Source organism: Pelobates fuscus, chromosome 1 (assembly GCF_036172605.1).
Source record: "Pelobates fuscus isolate aPelFus1 chromosome 1, aPelFus1.pri, whole genome shotgun sequence".
NCBI classification, from domain to species: domain Eukaryota; kingdom Metazoa; phylum Chordata; class Amphibia; order Anura; family Pelobatidae; genus Pelobates; species Pelobates fuscus.
In genome coordinates, this window is record NC_086317.1 from 38,120,438 (window position 1) to 38,137,693 (window position 17,256).

The window sequence follows — 17,256 nt, forward strand, 5'->3', positions numbered from 1 at the left end:
ATTAAACCTGACAGGTCTCCTTTATGTTTCCACACAAACTTTAAAGTTTGAGTCCTAAAAAAAAAATCAAAAAACCATAAAAGATCACGTTTGGAAAGACCAAAGCCTGACTGAGATTGATGATAGTTGCATTCCGCACTCAACAGCAGCTGTAGGTGCAGAGGACATGTGTCATGACAGTATTTGGACAAATTGGGCAACAGCAGGAAATAATCTATATAGACAGTGTATTTTCTGCAACGATATAGGCAGTGTTTAATATCATTAACCCTGTTCTAATAGTTCTCTAGTGAATCCCACATGGGAGGAATCATTTGTTATGTCTGAAAGCTGTCCCAAGTAATTAGCAGGTTTAAAAATGCAATTTAATGAGCAATTGCCCTCCGTGCGTGTAACACACAATTTATTCTCTTTCTTTTATAAAATAGCTGGGCGGGCGGCCGTCGTGGCTAGAACAATACACACTGATCAACGTTTATTCACATGTACATTGAGACATCTCCTGGAATAAAGGCCGTCTCAGGGATTTACATTTAATATGTTATTTTGGGGGTCGGTAGCTTATTTTGTACTGTGGCATATTATATGATTGTAATACAAATACCTGGTTTGTGTTTTATTATTATGAAAGATGGTGGGGAGGGGTGGGATATTTATTCAGTCATTGAATAATATTACATTTAAAACCACATTTTAAAATATAGGCTAGCTCATAGCTAATTTAGAGAAATTCCCATGTAAATTGGTCTAAAATATGCAACACAGTTCTTAGCTCTCTAAAACTGTTATTTTATTTTTATTTTTAAATTCTTTATTTTTGGTGCAGGTTTGCAGGTTAGTACACACATTGTTTTAAAGACTTTTGAAACATATGGTACATTTAAGTCAGGACATAAGTAAACATTGTGCATATAATCAGACAACGTGGTATGTTGCACTTTTTGTATGTTTTGGTGGTCTGTCATGTTGTATCGACATGGGTGCTATGTGGGTATGATCCCCCACTATGCATGCGATCAAGTGGATGACGTGCCGTTGAGGTGTATGTGTGTTGAGGCTCCATGTGGTGATGTAGGGGGGTTGTTAGTCGGGAGTCTGGTGGAGTTGGTCCATGGGCTGGTTGCTATTGAGTCTTCATTGTCTATGTAAGTCCCTTTAGTGCTCAGTCAGTCCCTCTCTGGCGTGTCGGGTAGTACAGGGGGGGGGGGGGGGGAGTTTCCTAAGCGTTGTGTGCGCGTCGTGTGTGTGTCCTTGGGGATGTCGGCTGTATTAGGCGCCTATGTGAGTGTATTTGGATGTCAAAAGTGGAGTATAATATGTGGAACTCAAAACGTGAAACATTAAACATTGAGTAGCTTTAAGCTAATAGAGTTCTCAGGAATGCCCCTTCTGCTTGGGCTATTAGGGTACGCTGTTCTATTCAGGTTTTTGGTCCCCCAGTTCTCCGGTATTCAGTGATGGATGTGTCTGAGTCAGTGTCCGTGAGGTGCTGCATGTCCAGTGGTCCTTGGGCTGGGCTCTGCTGCGGGTGTATGTCCAGGGCTGTTAGGAGCGCAGGAGTGTCCGCTGGGTCTGTGGCTTTGTAATATTTCTCTCCCTTGGTGATCCATATAGTTTGCGGCGTCGCCCATCTGTATGTTAGGCCTGCCTTCTGCAGAGCTTGTGTGAGAGGTTGCATGGCTTTGCGCCACTGTAGTGTGGCTCTACTAAGATCTTGAAAAAAGGCTATTTTACAGTTCTCAAAGCCGTATGGTGACTTTCCTTTCATCGCTGCTAGCAAGGCTAATTTGTTGGACATCGTTTGGCACCTGAGTATAATGTCTCTCGGCGCGGTTGCAGGAGCTTTAGGGGATTTCGCTATTCGGTATGCTCCATCAAAGGAGAAGTATTTAGCCTCTTTGGCTGGGAGTAGTGATGCCACTAACCTTCTTATGAAGTGCGGTAGCTCTTCCAGGGGTACGTTTTCAGTTATTCCCCTTAGCTTTATGTTCTTCCTCCTGCTCCTGTCATCAAGCAGTAACAAGTGTCTGCTAGTTTCTGCTTGTTGAGTCTGTATGTGTTGCACCCTGTCGTTCAACTCTTTAAGTCCTTTTTGCAGGTCTGTCACGTTGTGCTCAGTGGCCTGTGTGCGGCCCTGGACTGACCGTACCTCCATTTTGAGGGCCTCCAGATCTGCCTCCCACATCCGTCTGAGGTTATTTTGGAGACCAGTTAACATTTCTTGCAGCTCCCGTTTGGACGCCGGTGAGTCCGCACTATCCGGGCTAGGAGGGCCCTTGTCCGACATATTAGGGCCTTTCTGTGTGGTTTTGCTGGCTATCCGTACCGGTGAGAGGGAGTGCTCCCGGGCAGGTGAGGGCTCCCGTAATGATGGGGTTTTTGCTGGTGCCGGTTGCTGGAGCATGTAGCCGATGTCGTGTTGTGGCTTGGCTGCGGGCGCAGTTTGTCTTTGGGATTTTCTCCCCATGCCGCCCGTAAGCAGGTCTAGGTAGTCGGGATCGGAGTCGTCCCAGTCTAGGTCTAGTGGGCCTCCGAAGACTGCTGGAGTGTGCCGGATGGCGCGGTAGGCCTTGGTGCCGCGGGTCTGGATTTTCTTGCCCGGGGTGTGAAAAAAAGGCATCGGCGGACTCAGGGTGGCGTGCTGTGGCTATGTTTGACACTCTGTTGTCGAGTTTCCCCAGGATGGTGGAGATATTAGCTGGATTTTATGATTCAGCGCACGGAGCTCAGAAAATGGCTCTGAAACTGTTATAAAAACAAAATGTGTTATTCTAATAAAGATGATGCAGCCCAGGAGCCAAAGGCAAAACCATTGTACACGAAGGAAGGGCATCAGGTACATTTATCTCACTTTCACTTACTTTGGAGAATATTTGCGAAAATATACAAAGACCTCACATTGCGCCAATGGGATATCTCATGCAGCAATTTCTAAGGTATAGCTATCATACTGAATACTTAGCGGTATCTAATTTTACCCGGCTATTATTACAATAGAAACTCTGAAAAATTGTTAAAATAAAGAAATTAGACAAAATTGTATACTTAGAAAATAAACACAAAATTTTGCATTCAAATGTAAAATCCTCCTTTTTTCTGTATCTTAATAATTATTTTTATTATATTTATTTTATTATAAAAAAAATTATATTTATTGAAAAAAACTAGCTTCAGTTGTTCGTAAATCATGAATATGAATACATTATTCTAAGGCCAGCTACTCTGTCATTTTCAATTTAGAAAGGAAATGTACAAGCTATAGCTAAGCAATTTAGATATCATGATCAATCAATATTTATTATAGCACTTGTAAGTATTCACAGACGGTTGAAAAATATCTGTGACATGTTGCTATACACAGTAAGCTAACCTACAGCTAGAATCACATTAACAATGTGCAGTAAACACATACAAGAAACACACACAGAAACAAACAGCTTTAGGCAGACACTATATTGAATACACACAGTTCTCAACACACATACTGCATCAGACACAATATTACACATATACACAGCATTAAAGGGGAAATGTTATTTCTAATCACTCAGGTACACCATTAATATAAAAAGATTAGAATCCCCTATAAATTGTCAACCTTTTTTATGAGGTGCTCCGTTAACTTTTACATTTATATTAAAGATTTAGACAATTACACATCATTAGCCAGTTCAGACAAGGCAAAGCCAGGAAAACAGTTCAAATGAAGACGAGAGATAGAAACATTGCTTCATTTCTCGTATTGTATGTATGCTTTCTCTGTGCAGACTGTCTGGTGCAAAGGACAGCATTTATAGAACAATAAGACAGGGAATTGAGACGGTGGTGCCCGTTGTGAGATAAAGATGTGTGGATTTCTACATTTAATTATATTTTTCATACCTCACAAATAAAATTAATGCATGGGTGTGTGTATGTGAATGTGTGTGTCTGTATGGGTCAGTGGGTGTATGTGTGTGTCTGCATTGGTCAGTGTGTGTGTGTGTGTGTCTGTATAGGTCAGTGTGTATGTGTGTGCGTGCTTGCGTTAGTGTGTGTCAGCCAACATAAGTCAGTGTGTGTGTGTCTGCATGGGTCAGTGTGTGTCTACTTGAGTCAGCATGTGTGTCAGTCTGCACGAGTGGGTGGATGGGGAGGCAAACAATTGTTTTGCCTAGGGCAGCAAAAATCCTTGCACCGGTTCTGTATGTCACACACCGATAGTGAAGAGATGGGACACTTTTTATTTACATTTATTTTTAAATATATACATTTACCATCAATTTAGCATACTGTATAAATTAAATGTACACAAATATAACACAAAGTATACAGGCAGAGCAACAAAAGACTTACACAGCGTTAGAACATAAAGTTGTACATTCTATTGAAAATAAACAGATCGACAAACACAAAATCTGACATATCTGATGATATGTAGTTATCATTTTAAAGCAATTAATGTAATGAGCAGACGATAATGTGTGAAGCGCAGAAAGATATACAAGGTATCAATCATGCCACTATAGTAATAATTATACTCAATGGTAGAAACTGTGATTGCTCACGTTGTACAAGTATGACATTCTACAATATCACTCTAACTGTCCAACAACCAAACCTACATCATCCAAATGGCCTGTTCTAGTTATTAAATCCACGAGAAAAACAAAAAATACAATGGAATTTTTTTTTATTACACTAACGAGTCAAACTGGGTATGTCTTCAGGGATGCGATTAGATTAGCTATTTAGAGTTTTTGGGGAGGGGGTTACAAGGGAATTCTCTCATATCACACCTGCGTCTGTCTCGAACATTCATAATTTAATCAGACAGATGAGACTGGATTCTAGTGTCAATAATGAAATGTGTAAAGTGTATTAAATTACCATCTCTCTCACTGAACATTACCCTACAGTATTACATTCCTTTCAAAATAAAGAGTGAAATTACATCGACGCAACAAGATGTAAGATTTTGAAATATGAGAAAGACTAATAAATAGTTTGAAACAGTATATATCTCTATATTCACAGTCACAGAGGTTGACGTAAAATCCATTTTCACTGTGGGGTTCCTTGATGGGAAAAATAGGCGAGCTGTGAATTTTTCCAATTCATCTCCTATGGCCTTAAAACGACTCTGTCAATCTCCACAATGTCTGTTTTAACTAAGAACAGCAATTATGTACTTTTACATATAAAAAATTCCTGAAAGTTTAAATTGATTTAATAACAAGACAGCTTCTTCCAGCTAATGTTATTTCGGTGGTTAGTATCCTTTTAAGAGTTTATTTACTAATCAGTGATTTAAAAAAAAAATAATAAATCTTTAATGACAGGCACACAAATGTACAAACATTAGTATAGAAATCACCACATAGAGAATTTAAGTTTTCAATATAATAGGACAAAACAACAAGCAAAAAACTCAGAAATCCCAGATAGGCAGCAGCAGAATATAGGTAAAGATAGATGTTCTGAAAACAACATTAAGGATAGAAACATAGAATGTGAGGGCAGATAAGAACCACTCGGCCCATCTAGTCTGCCCAATTTTATTAATATTTTTAATTAGTCCCTGGCCTTATCTTATAGTTAGGATAGCCTTATGCCTATCCCACGCATGCTTAAACTCCTTTACTGTGTTAACCTCTACCACTTCAGCTGGAAGGCTATTCCATGCATCCACTACCCCAGGACCGGTGCTAGGATTTTTAGTTACACAGGCGAAGATGCATTTTGGTGCCCTCCACCATCGTTTAAAATAAGGTTCATACAAACACAGAAATAATCATACAAAGACATACAGACACAGACAGAGACATACATGCATACAGAGACATGCAGGCATATAAAGACATACATACAGAGGCATACCGTCATACAGACACATACATACATACATAGACATACAGAAACATACATACAGAGACATCCAGGCATACAGACACATACATACATACAGGCATACAAAGACATACATGCATACAGAGACATACCGTCATACAGACACATACATATATACAGGTATACAGAGACATACAGGCATACAGACACATACTTACAAAGACATACAGGCATACAGACACATACATTTGTACATACAGAGACATACAGGCATACGGACACATACATTTTGTACAGAGACATACAGGCATACAGAGACATACAGGCATACATACATACAGAAACATACAGGCATACAGAGACCTACATACATACATACATACATACAGAGACACAATTACATACTTACATCAGTTCAATCTTGTCCCCTGGAGGCATGCTGTCTGGCTCCTTGGAGTCCTGTCCTGCAGCCCAGCCCCATCACAGGGCGCCAGCCGCGCTGTGTGGTACACAGGGAGCAGGGATATGATGTCATTCATATCCTCGCCCTCTCCACACAGCCTGCGGCAGACACCAGGGTAGGTGCAGTGGCGTACACATGACCCATGGGGCCCCAGTGCGCAAATTGATCCATGCCCCCCCCCCCGTCTCGCGCTTACTCTGCGACCGTGGTATGTACGCCAGTGCATGCAGATGCACACACACTTAAAGGACCACTACAGGCACCCAGATCACATCAGCTCAATGAAGTGGTCTGGGTGTCAGGTCCCTCTAGTTTTAACCCTGCAGCTGAAAACATAGTAGTTTCAGAGAAACTGCTATGTTTCACCGAGGGTTAATCCAGCCTCTAGTGGATGTCTCACTGACAGCCGCTAGAGGAGCTTCCGCTATTCTAAAACACTGAACGTCCATAGGAAAGCATTGAGTAATGCTTTCCTATGGGCGGTTTGAATGTGTGCGCGGCAAGAGCATTCGGAGCTGAGAGGCGGAGGGATCCCCAGCGCCAAGGGAGTCCGGCGCTAGAGAAAGGTAAGTGCTGAAGACACACACACACACTCTCATGAACGGATGCATACACACCAGCTAACAGACACACACATTTACTGACAGACACACTCAGCGACAGACATACATACACACTCACTTACAAAACATACACTCTCACTGACAAACACACACTCACTAACAGACATCAAACAGACTCACTAATACATACACAAACACACTCAGTAAGAGACACACAGTAACACACTCACTGACACTCACTAGCAGACACACTCACTGACACACTAGCAGACACACACACTGACACTCACTAGCAAACACACACACTGACACTCACTAGCAGACACACACACTGACACTCACTAGTAGACACACACACTGACACTCACTAGCAGACACACACACTGACACTCACTAGCAGACACACTCACTGACACTCACTAGCAGACACACACACTGACACTCACTAGCAGACACACACTGACACTCACTAGCAGACACACACACTAACACATGTTTTTTTTTAAATTTAATCCCCCAGCCTCCTTACCTTTTGGAGTGCTGAAGGGATTCCCTGGGGTCCAGTGGTGCTGCTGGGCTCCTGGGCTCCTGGGCGGGCGGGTAGGCAGGCAGGCAGGCTGGCTGGCTGGCGGGCACGCGCGAGGGAGCACTCTCCCATGTGTGCTTCCTCTTCAGCTCCCTCGCGCACCGCGTAGGGATGCCGGCGCCGGAAGATGACGTCATCTTTCGGCTCCGGTATCAGTATGCGGCGCGCGAGGGAGCTGAAGAGGAAGCACACATGGGAGAGTGCTCCCTCGCGCGCCCGCAGAACCGGGCGCTCGGCCACGCTACAATAGGTCGTCAGTCCTTCCGGTCAGCCTGATTTTGCGCCCCCAGGGCCGGTGCGCCCTAAGGCGGCCGCCTGGGCCGCCTTATGGTAGCGCCGACCCTGACACTGACACTCACTAGCAGACACACACACTGACACTCACTAGCAGACACACACACTGACACTCACTAGCAGACACACACACTAACACATGTTTTTTTTTTAAATTTAATCCCCCAGCCTCCTTACCTTTTGGAGTGTTGAAGGGATTCCCTGGGGTCCAGTGGTGCTGCTGGGCTCCTGGGCTCCTGGGCGGGCGGGTAGGCAGGCAGGCAGGCTGGCTGGCGGGCGGGCTGGCGGGCACGCGCGAAGGAGCACTCTTCCATGTGTGCTTCCTCTTCAGCTCCCTCGCGCACCGCGTAGGGATGCCGGCGCCGGAAGATGACATCATCTTTCGGCTCAGGTATCAGTATGCGGCGCGCGAGGGAGCTGAAGAGGAAGCACACATGGGAGAGTGCTCCCTCGCGCGCCCGCAGAACCGGGCGCTCGGCCACGCTACAATAGGTCGTCGGTCCTTCCGGTCAGCCTGATTTTGCGCCCCCAGGGCCGGCGCGCCCTAAGGCGGCCGCCTGGGCCGCCTTATGGTAGCGCCGGCCCTGCACTACCCTCTCAGTAATGTAATACTTCCTGATATTATTCTTAGACCTTTGCCACATTCAGCAGTATTTGCATTGTTTAGGTAAAAGAGCATCACAGACGCATCAATAAAAGTAAAAAAAACATCAAAGCACAAACAAACCTGTACATTTCAGAATTCACATAAGTGAATACCAAAAAGGAAAATGTAAATAAATAAGTGGCTAAATAAAGAAATAAAATAAAAAAATAACAAAATAATTACTTCATTAAAATAAATAAATAAACAAATAAAAGACCAACTGCAAGACCAAGGACTACCATCATGAAGCAGCCCTTCCCATTACACCCTCCAGTTCCACCCATGGGGCCCATATTTTCGTAAATGACTGTGTGATGTTATGAATCGAAGCGGTAAGATAATTACCTGGACAGTGAATTACAATGCGCTGACAAATTAGTTTATTAATGTGAAACATTTTTGGATAAAATGTAGATATTTTTCATCCTGGCTATTTAAAAAAAAAATTATTCAAAAGATTTTTTTTAGAGAATGTACTGTGAGTGTAAATTGATTTAAAATACCCTTTCTGTGGCCATTGCCAACTTTGGATAATGTATAATAAACACAGGTTACTGGCTATGGGGGATAATGTATAATAAACACAGGTTGCTGGCTATGGGGAGGATACTGTATAATAAACACAGGTTACTGGCTATGGGAGGATAATGTATAATAAACACAGGTTACTGGCTATGGGGAGGATAATGTATAATAAACACAGGTTACTGGCTATGGGAGGATAATGTATAATAAACACAGGTTACTGGCTATGGGAGGGATAATGTATAATAAACACAGGTTACTGGCTATGGAGGGATAATGTATAATAAACACAGGTTACTGGCTATGGGGGATAATGTATAATAAACACAGGTTACTGGCTATGGGGGATAATGTATAATAAACACAGGTTACTGGCTATGGGGGGATAATGTATAATAAACACAGGTTACTGGCTATGGGGGGATAATGTATAATAAACACAGGTTACTGGCTATGGGGGATAATGTATAATAAACACAGGATACTGGCTATGGGAGGATAATGTATAATAAACACAGGTTACTGGCTATGGGAGGGATAATGTATAATACACACAGGTTACTGGCTATGGGGGGATAATGTATAATAAACACAGGTTACTGGCTATGGGGGGATACTGTATAATAAACACAGGTTACTGACTATGGGGGGATAATGTATAATAAACACAGGTTACTGGCTATGGGGAGGATAATGTATAATAAACACAGGTTACTGGCTATGGGAGGATAATGTATAATAAACACAGGTTACTGGCTATGGGGGATAATGTATAATAAACACAGGTTACTGGCTATGGAGGATAATGTATAAAAAACACAAACACAAAAAAAAAAGAATGCAGCTTCAGAATTAATCTAAATTGTATGCTGTCTAGGAGGTGGGAGGGTCTGGGAGGGAGGGTCTGCTGCTGTTTGGCTGGAATGTGTCTGCTGACTGTGAGGTACAGGGTCAAAGTTTACTCAATGATGACGAATAGGGGGCGGACCGAACATCGCATATGTTTGCCGTCCGTGGCGAACGCGAACACGCTATGTTCGCCAGGAACTATTCGCCAGCGAACCGTTCGGGACATCACTAACCATCAATAAAAGCAGACGTCATTTTCTGGACTCTGAACCTAATGCAAAAGCAGTAAAAACGGACTTGCAATTACATGTGAAAAACTGTGTGTAAATCAGTATGTTTCACATAGCTCCTTGAACCTGTCACATCTCTTAAAAGATGGAGGTGAGTTTATGGGACACTAGTCCCATTTATTATAAATTGACGCCTCTGCAATTATGGATCCATCTCTTGGAATGTGTTACTGTGTATCCGATTTCTGTTATAATAAAGATTCATGCTCTCTGACATTAACCATTTATGTACCAACTGCAACATAATACTCATCATCGCTGCATAGTTGTTTTTCTTTACATTTAACTAAACATAGGGAAACAGTATCGGCAAGTTTTGAAAAAATTACACTACTTTAACCCTTTCAGGAGTTTGAAAGATATTTTTTTGCAGCAGAGAAGTACAGCTTTAAATCATTGCGAGTTTATTATACGTTGAATTATATACTTGCAAAGAATGTGTTCTAAGTCCATAAATGTTTGTACAGCTTTTAATGAGTTGGATTCACTTGAATACTGCTAAAATTTTCCCCCTACTTAGAGGGCTATTCAATAAACCCTGGATTTTGTCCGTTGTGCAAAATCCGTCAAAAATTCCAGAATTCCAACTGCACTGGCAATTCTCATATTTACTAAAGCCAAGTACCGTCAGAATTCGGCCTAAGCAAATCTGCAACAATCACCCAGATGCCTTCGGTGTCCAGAGTAAAATAAATGCCATCCCGTCTGATCCCTACACAAGGTATAGGATTCGGAATATTCACAAAGCACTGGATTTAATTAAATTTGGAATCAAATACATCTGTCAGCATACACACTTGGAAATTATCATTCACTTGCTTTTATGCAGGCGATAATTGTAAGTACTATTTGCTTGCTGGCAGTGCTAGAAGACAGAGAACAATTAGTTAAACACCCTTGGCAGTGTGTGGTTAGATTATGTGGTGGGTGCCACATTTAAAAAAACTATAAAAAAAAAATCAAAAAGTCTATGGGGGTCAAAAATTTACTACAATGAGAAAGGTTTAAAACCTCTCTATGCCCCCACCTGACATTTCTGCCCAACCACTAGAAAGGCCGTATCCCAGGGGCATGGGTCCTGTAAAAAATATGTCCCCCTGTAGACATTGGGTGCGGGACTTTAAATAAATAATGGGGGTGGACAGATTACCGTTCACTACCTGTCCTTGCCCGTGGTCATCAAGTCTTAAGAGAATTGACTGCCAGAGCACGCTATTTTGTTTTGAATAGTTTATTTTCTCATTTTTGTTAGTTGCGCCAGAAATTCTAGGTTCTCCCGCTTGAATGTTATCTTTATGGTGCCCAACCCTTGGCAATGGGTCGGGACTGGGGAGAGTACACTAGGTCTCCCCCCTTTAAAAGTATGATTAGAGCCCCTACCTGCCACTCACAGGTAGGGGGTGGGAGGTGGGATACTAGATCCCCCATTTTTTACTATTTAGACCCTCCACCTGCCACAAGACAGTGGGGCTGGGGTGGGGCACTAGGTCTCCCTTACATTATAATAGCCCCCACTCGCTAACCAAGGGAGGGGTAAAGGAGAAGGCATTAAGATGCCACCCCCGTTGTCTTTTATTAAATACAGTAATCAGTCTACATGCCATTATATATTCATTTTAAGGTCCCCCAACCAATGCCCATGGGTAGGGGCACGAGGGAGGTAATAATAATTACAGCTGCCCAGTAACTAGTATTAAACAGTTAGTAGATATGGGGGCAAGGTTTCAAACCTCCATTATAGTAATATGGGGTTCTTAATATGGGGGGGGGGGGTGTGTATATTTACGACCTCATGTGTGCATCCTGTACTTTTTTCCCCTTAAAACAAAATATAAAGAAAAAAATAGTTATTTCAACTGCATCTTCTGCCTTTTTGTGGATATTATTTGTACAGTGCTCAAATAACAACTGCAGTAAAAATGCGCAGCTACAGAATGTAACATCGTCGGAAGTACCCTAATATCAGGAATGGAGATACCCTAACACGCAAACCTAAAGGAAACAGTAAAAGAACACAAACCGGTCCTTACCATGACTGGGCTAGTGCCTGAGACAAATAAATAAAAATGAGGTCTAGGATAACAGAGATACACAGTATTAATAGTCAGGCCAAAGACAGGATAACAGAGAGCAGGAAAGGTCAAACAAGCCAAAGTCAGAAAACAATAAATCCAGTGCAAAGTATAAACACACTCAAGAACCAAGAACCATAAGAACCATAAGAGGTCAAAGAAACAAGGACAACCAGAATAATAAATATACCCTATACTGGCTTGTCATTGGTTACAGAGGACCGTTACAAGTGTGTATATATCATAAAAAAGCACCACATAGATTGACATTATATAAGGAGACCTATGGAAGGGTTCTATGTCATATATGATGTCATGAGGCACCAGGAAGCTAGCGATGAGAACACAGATGAGACCTAATTTCTGTGATTGTTTGGTGCTGCAAGGGACAAGTATTGTGACAACCAAACACAACCCAGTTCAACCAGCGCCTATGAATGGTACTTTTTCCAAGAAACTACTGAGTGTGGTCTGAACGCTGGCTGCTTACTGCCCCTGCGTATCTATGCTGCTTATCAATCACATGGGATTACTGGGAAGAGGAGTCACTAGCATACAGTAGATGTGGACAGCAGACTTGAATCGTGCTGGATTGGCACTGTGTGGGAATGTGCATGGGCTGGTGGGCAGCAATATTGGTCACAGGGCTAACAAATTAAATGCTTTCCTCACGACAGTCCCTATTTTGTTGTACTGCCCATCATTCCAATGTGTTTCCAAGTGTCCCACATCTGAAGGGACCAGGAACTTCCCCCAGCTAGCACAGCACAAGCACACTATTAAACGCAATCACACTATGTGGGGGGCAGTAGGACCTTTCGCGGTGCTCTCTGCATGGTCCTCTATAGTAGGGCTTGTATGTTGGGGCCTTCCAGGGTGTCTCCAATGAACCAAGTTGTGTCGCTGATGACAGCCCCCCTGAAGTCCCGCTCAACACTTCCAAATGTTTGGACATATGCAATAAGCTCCACGATTGGACTGTCCCACTGGGATGTTTGCTGGTGGACTGCACTATCTAGGCCTGGCCAGACTGCCAGACTGCAATGAGCGTGCCTATGCCCCTGGAGGTGTTTACTGCAGGTGAACTGAAACAGTTCTTATGGCATTCATAACTGATTAATGTCATTCTTGGCAAAAGAGTCGCAGGAAACAGGTAGTGTCTATAAATGCTCTGCATTAATGCGCAGGTCTTACTGATAGAGGTCGTAGGGGCATATGATGTCACATCTCAAGCAGACTCCTTCTATCTCATACCATATTCTGCATATTCTGGAAGAGTGGGATCACCCACATAGAGACCTGTGAGCATCACGTGGTATAAAACATCTCATGTTCAATACTTTGGCCCCTCTAACCAAATGTTCACAACCCTCTCCTGATTACTTGGCCCCTCTTCCTCTATGCACAAAAGTATATTTTTTGTTAAACATTTTGACAAAAACTGGGGACCATACCCAGCCCTTCACTAGTCTTATTGTAATGTGAAATGTACTCTTCTACATTAAGAACATCAGCTTTGTCAAACCTGGACATTGATGATTGGCTGAGAATGTTGGAGGCAGTTTACCCAAGCTGAGCTGTAGTGATTATGGTGTTTGGAATTTCTCTTTAAAATGATATCATCATGTCATACAGCATTATATCCTGCATTATATACAGCATAGGATTATGTGGTAGGCTATCTTATAAAACCAGAAAACAGCCCTTATAGTAGATTCCTTGCCAACGTGTAGAAAGTTTCTTCTGTTCGTTGTCTCATCTCTGTTGTGCCCCCGCGATATGACACGTGATTAGACAGGTGGGCCCGGAAATTGTTGACAGTAGCAGGCTGCAGTCTATTCTCAGACACAGGCTTTTTGTAGGAGAATGTCAATTCTGACACTACATTCCGTACAATTGTTAGTAAAGAAGAAGCGATTAAGAATACTTCTTGTTTATCTCAGAAAAACATCCCCATCTTTTACTTGTTCTTTTACTTGTTCTTTCAAATTCCTCAATATCTCCCCCCTTGCCAACCTCCCCCCTTCCTCAATATCTCCCCCCCTTGCCAACCTCCCCCCTTCCTCAATATCCCCCCCCCCCCATTGCCAACCTCCCCTCTTCCTCAATATTTCCCCCCTCCTTGTCAACTCAATATTCCCTCCCCTCCTTCCTGAAATCTTCCTACCTATGCAATCCTTGTGACATCGTCCCACGCAGCACTCACAGAGGCTCTCCTCACTTGCCTTCCTCCTTGCCATTTTGCCTGTCATGGCAGGGCAGGGGAGGGGAGCACACAATGTTCGGTGCGCTGTCTGTGTCATGCTGAGTGCTGAGTAGTCATGTGACACACAGCGGGTCCAGAAGGGCAGTCCCCGCAGCCGTGCTCCCCCTGTGTACTGTGCGTGCGGTTCCTTGATGGAGTGCAGGCTGAGCGTAGGGCTAAAAAATCACTGCTCAAACTGACAATTGATTATTGCGCCGCCCTTGGCCTGCGCCCCTTGCGGGGCGCCGGTCTCGCCAACCCCTCTGTACTCCCCTGTGTAGAGGAAGTAAAAATGTAATCTTACTAATCACCGGGCAGTAATAATGTTGGGATTATGGCTTTTCATTATAATTATTATAAATAGGAAGAGTAGCACAAAGGGATTCAACAAGTGTGGAATAACCTTGCAGAAAACATATTAAATGTCACCACTGGTGAGTTTCAAAAAAACATCTGCCCCTTCAGATCTTCTGTTTGAAGCAGCTGCTATTATTTATGTGCAATTGTTTATGGACCATATTAAATATTTTATATAGTAATCATACATCTCATGGCCACGCATGACAACAAGAAAATTCTCAACGTATGTTTCCTGTAAAATATCTTGTAAATCAGTGGTTCTTAACCTTTTTTGACGGGAGCCGTATTAAATGAGCTAGGTGTTGGCGACCCATTCCTCAGTCGTAAAAATAGCTCAGTAACCTGTTCTTCATTTGTAATATAATAGGAATTACATTTTGCAAAACCTCTTCTTCATTGTTTCTGCTGTCAGATGAGCCTCCTCTGCACTGGATAAGTCAGTGTAAGTACAGTATAGTTTATTCTTCGACGTTGCCTGGGGTCTCAGTAATGTGATGTGCTTTTTCTAAACACTGGGGACTATCTTAAAGGGACACTATAGACACCTCAACTGCTTCATCTCTGTGGCTATAGCGTCTGGAGTTCCCTGGTTGGGAGGTACGCTGAATTTTGTCAAGCAAATGTTTTCTTTTTGATTACACATCCAAGCCTTGACATTCCTCAAATGAAACAGAAAAGGTAAATGATATGAAGTGTTAACATTAAGCTTAAGATCACATGTATTATCATCATCCAACGCACTTGCCTCTAATAAAAGGTTTATTTGTTGTGAAGCTTTAATGTCCCTTTAATTATGTTGCAGAATTAAAGCAAGTTCATCATCTGAACCTGAAGGATCAATTATGTGTCAACGAGACCCATAATTAGAATCTTTACCATTATCTGGGCTGTAACATGCTGAAAATCTCATCTGCCCACTGCTACATTACTTATTTTACTAGAACAACCAGAAATGTGTGTCTTTAATCCTCTATTAACCACTTACACATATTCTGCCAATAAACCATGAACCAAGGTATGGATAATACTGTAGCAGTTGTGGTATTCCACTTATCCTATAACAGGCACAGGTACTTAGGTACTCCAGATGTTTTGGACTTCACCTCCCATGATGCTTTGCCAGCATTATGGGTGTAAGAGCATTATGGGGGATGTAGTCCACAACATCTGGAGTGCCGAAGGTTGCCTATCCCTGTCCTATAACATGGGTGGGACTGCTCTTGGAGAGGGACATTTTATCCAACAGCATATGCTGTGCAGAGGTTTATGGGATAAGAGTTTCCCTCTGGTGTGGGAGTGGCCAGTCCACTAAACAGCCAAATATCAGTAAATGTATCAAACGCTTAACATGTGGTTACAGGATCTACAGAACTGTTTCTTAACTTGTAAACTTAATTTCTGTTAAAATTACCTGGTGTTGTTGCACTGTGGTATTTAGCATTCATAAATTGAAAAAGGCAAATCCAATCCGTCAAGTAGGAATCCGAAGGGGTTGCCAGATTTTATAACAAGACACGGAGGCTCATAGTGCATATCCCTTTCTTTACTGTCCACCAATAACAGCAAAGAATACAAAAACAGTAAGAAAAATTATGGTATACATGTAGATATAAGCCACTCCCTGTCACGTATCCATCCGCACATAAAAATGTGGTTAATGGTATTTACTGTCCACACAGGAAAAACTGTGCCGAGCAGCAACCAAATCCACAGAAGGGTTAATGCTGAGCAGCAATTATGCAAATGGGAACCTGGTAACTGACTTTGGGGTCAAAGGCCGGCTACAGCCTATCAGATCTAGAGGAGGGGTATTTAGGCCCAGTTCTCATCCTGCTCAGTGCCCTGTCGTGGTTTCCCTTGTGGTTGTCCGAGAGCGCGTTATTGATTCTGGTAATTCTGGTTACTTGACTTTGGCATTGTTTTTGACTTCCCTGTTTTCTGGCATCTGTGACTCCTGGCTTTTCCTTATCGTTGTGTCTCTTTCTGTATCCCTTGACCTCGGCTATTCCTGACTATTCTTTGGTATGTTAGTCCGGCCATTCTAAGGTCTGGTATACGTTACCAATCAGTCCTCTGTGTTACACAATTGTACGTGCTGGATCATACTGTAATCCTGACACTCCCATTCCAAGTCCCAGTATAATACTCAGCACCTCTTTCTTTGCTGCTCCAGGTTTCTAGTTATACTGCTTATGTTAGACTGTTATTCTCTCTCTTATTCCTTTTAGTTGAACTTGTAATGTTATATTACTCTGGTTTTGTACCTGTTTGCTATATATGTGTTCTATGCTGTGCTCAGGGTCTCAGACCAGCTAAAGATTTTTCTTCCATTCCCTTGTTGACTGAGGTCAACCCACTGGCTTTTTTTACCTTACTTTGGTGATTGTATTTTCCCTTCTGCACACCTTATGTATTTCCCCCCCTTCTTTCTATGTTTTTTCCTGCCTGGGTGTCCCCCCCTTGTTCCTTACCGGGTGCTGGGTCCATTTTGGTGCCCTTTTCACGTTTTTCTGCTCCTCTTTTTGGCCCAATTC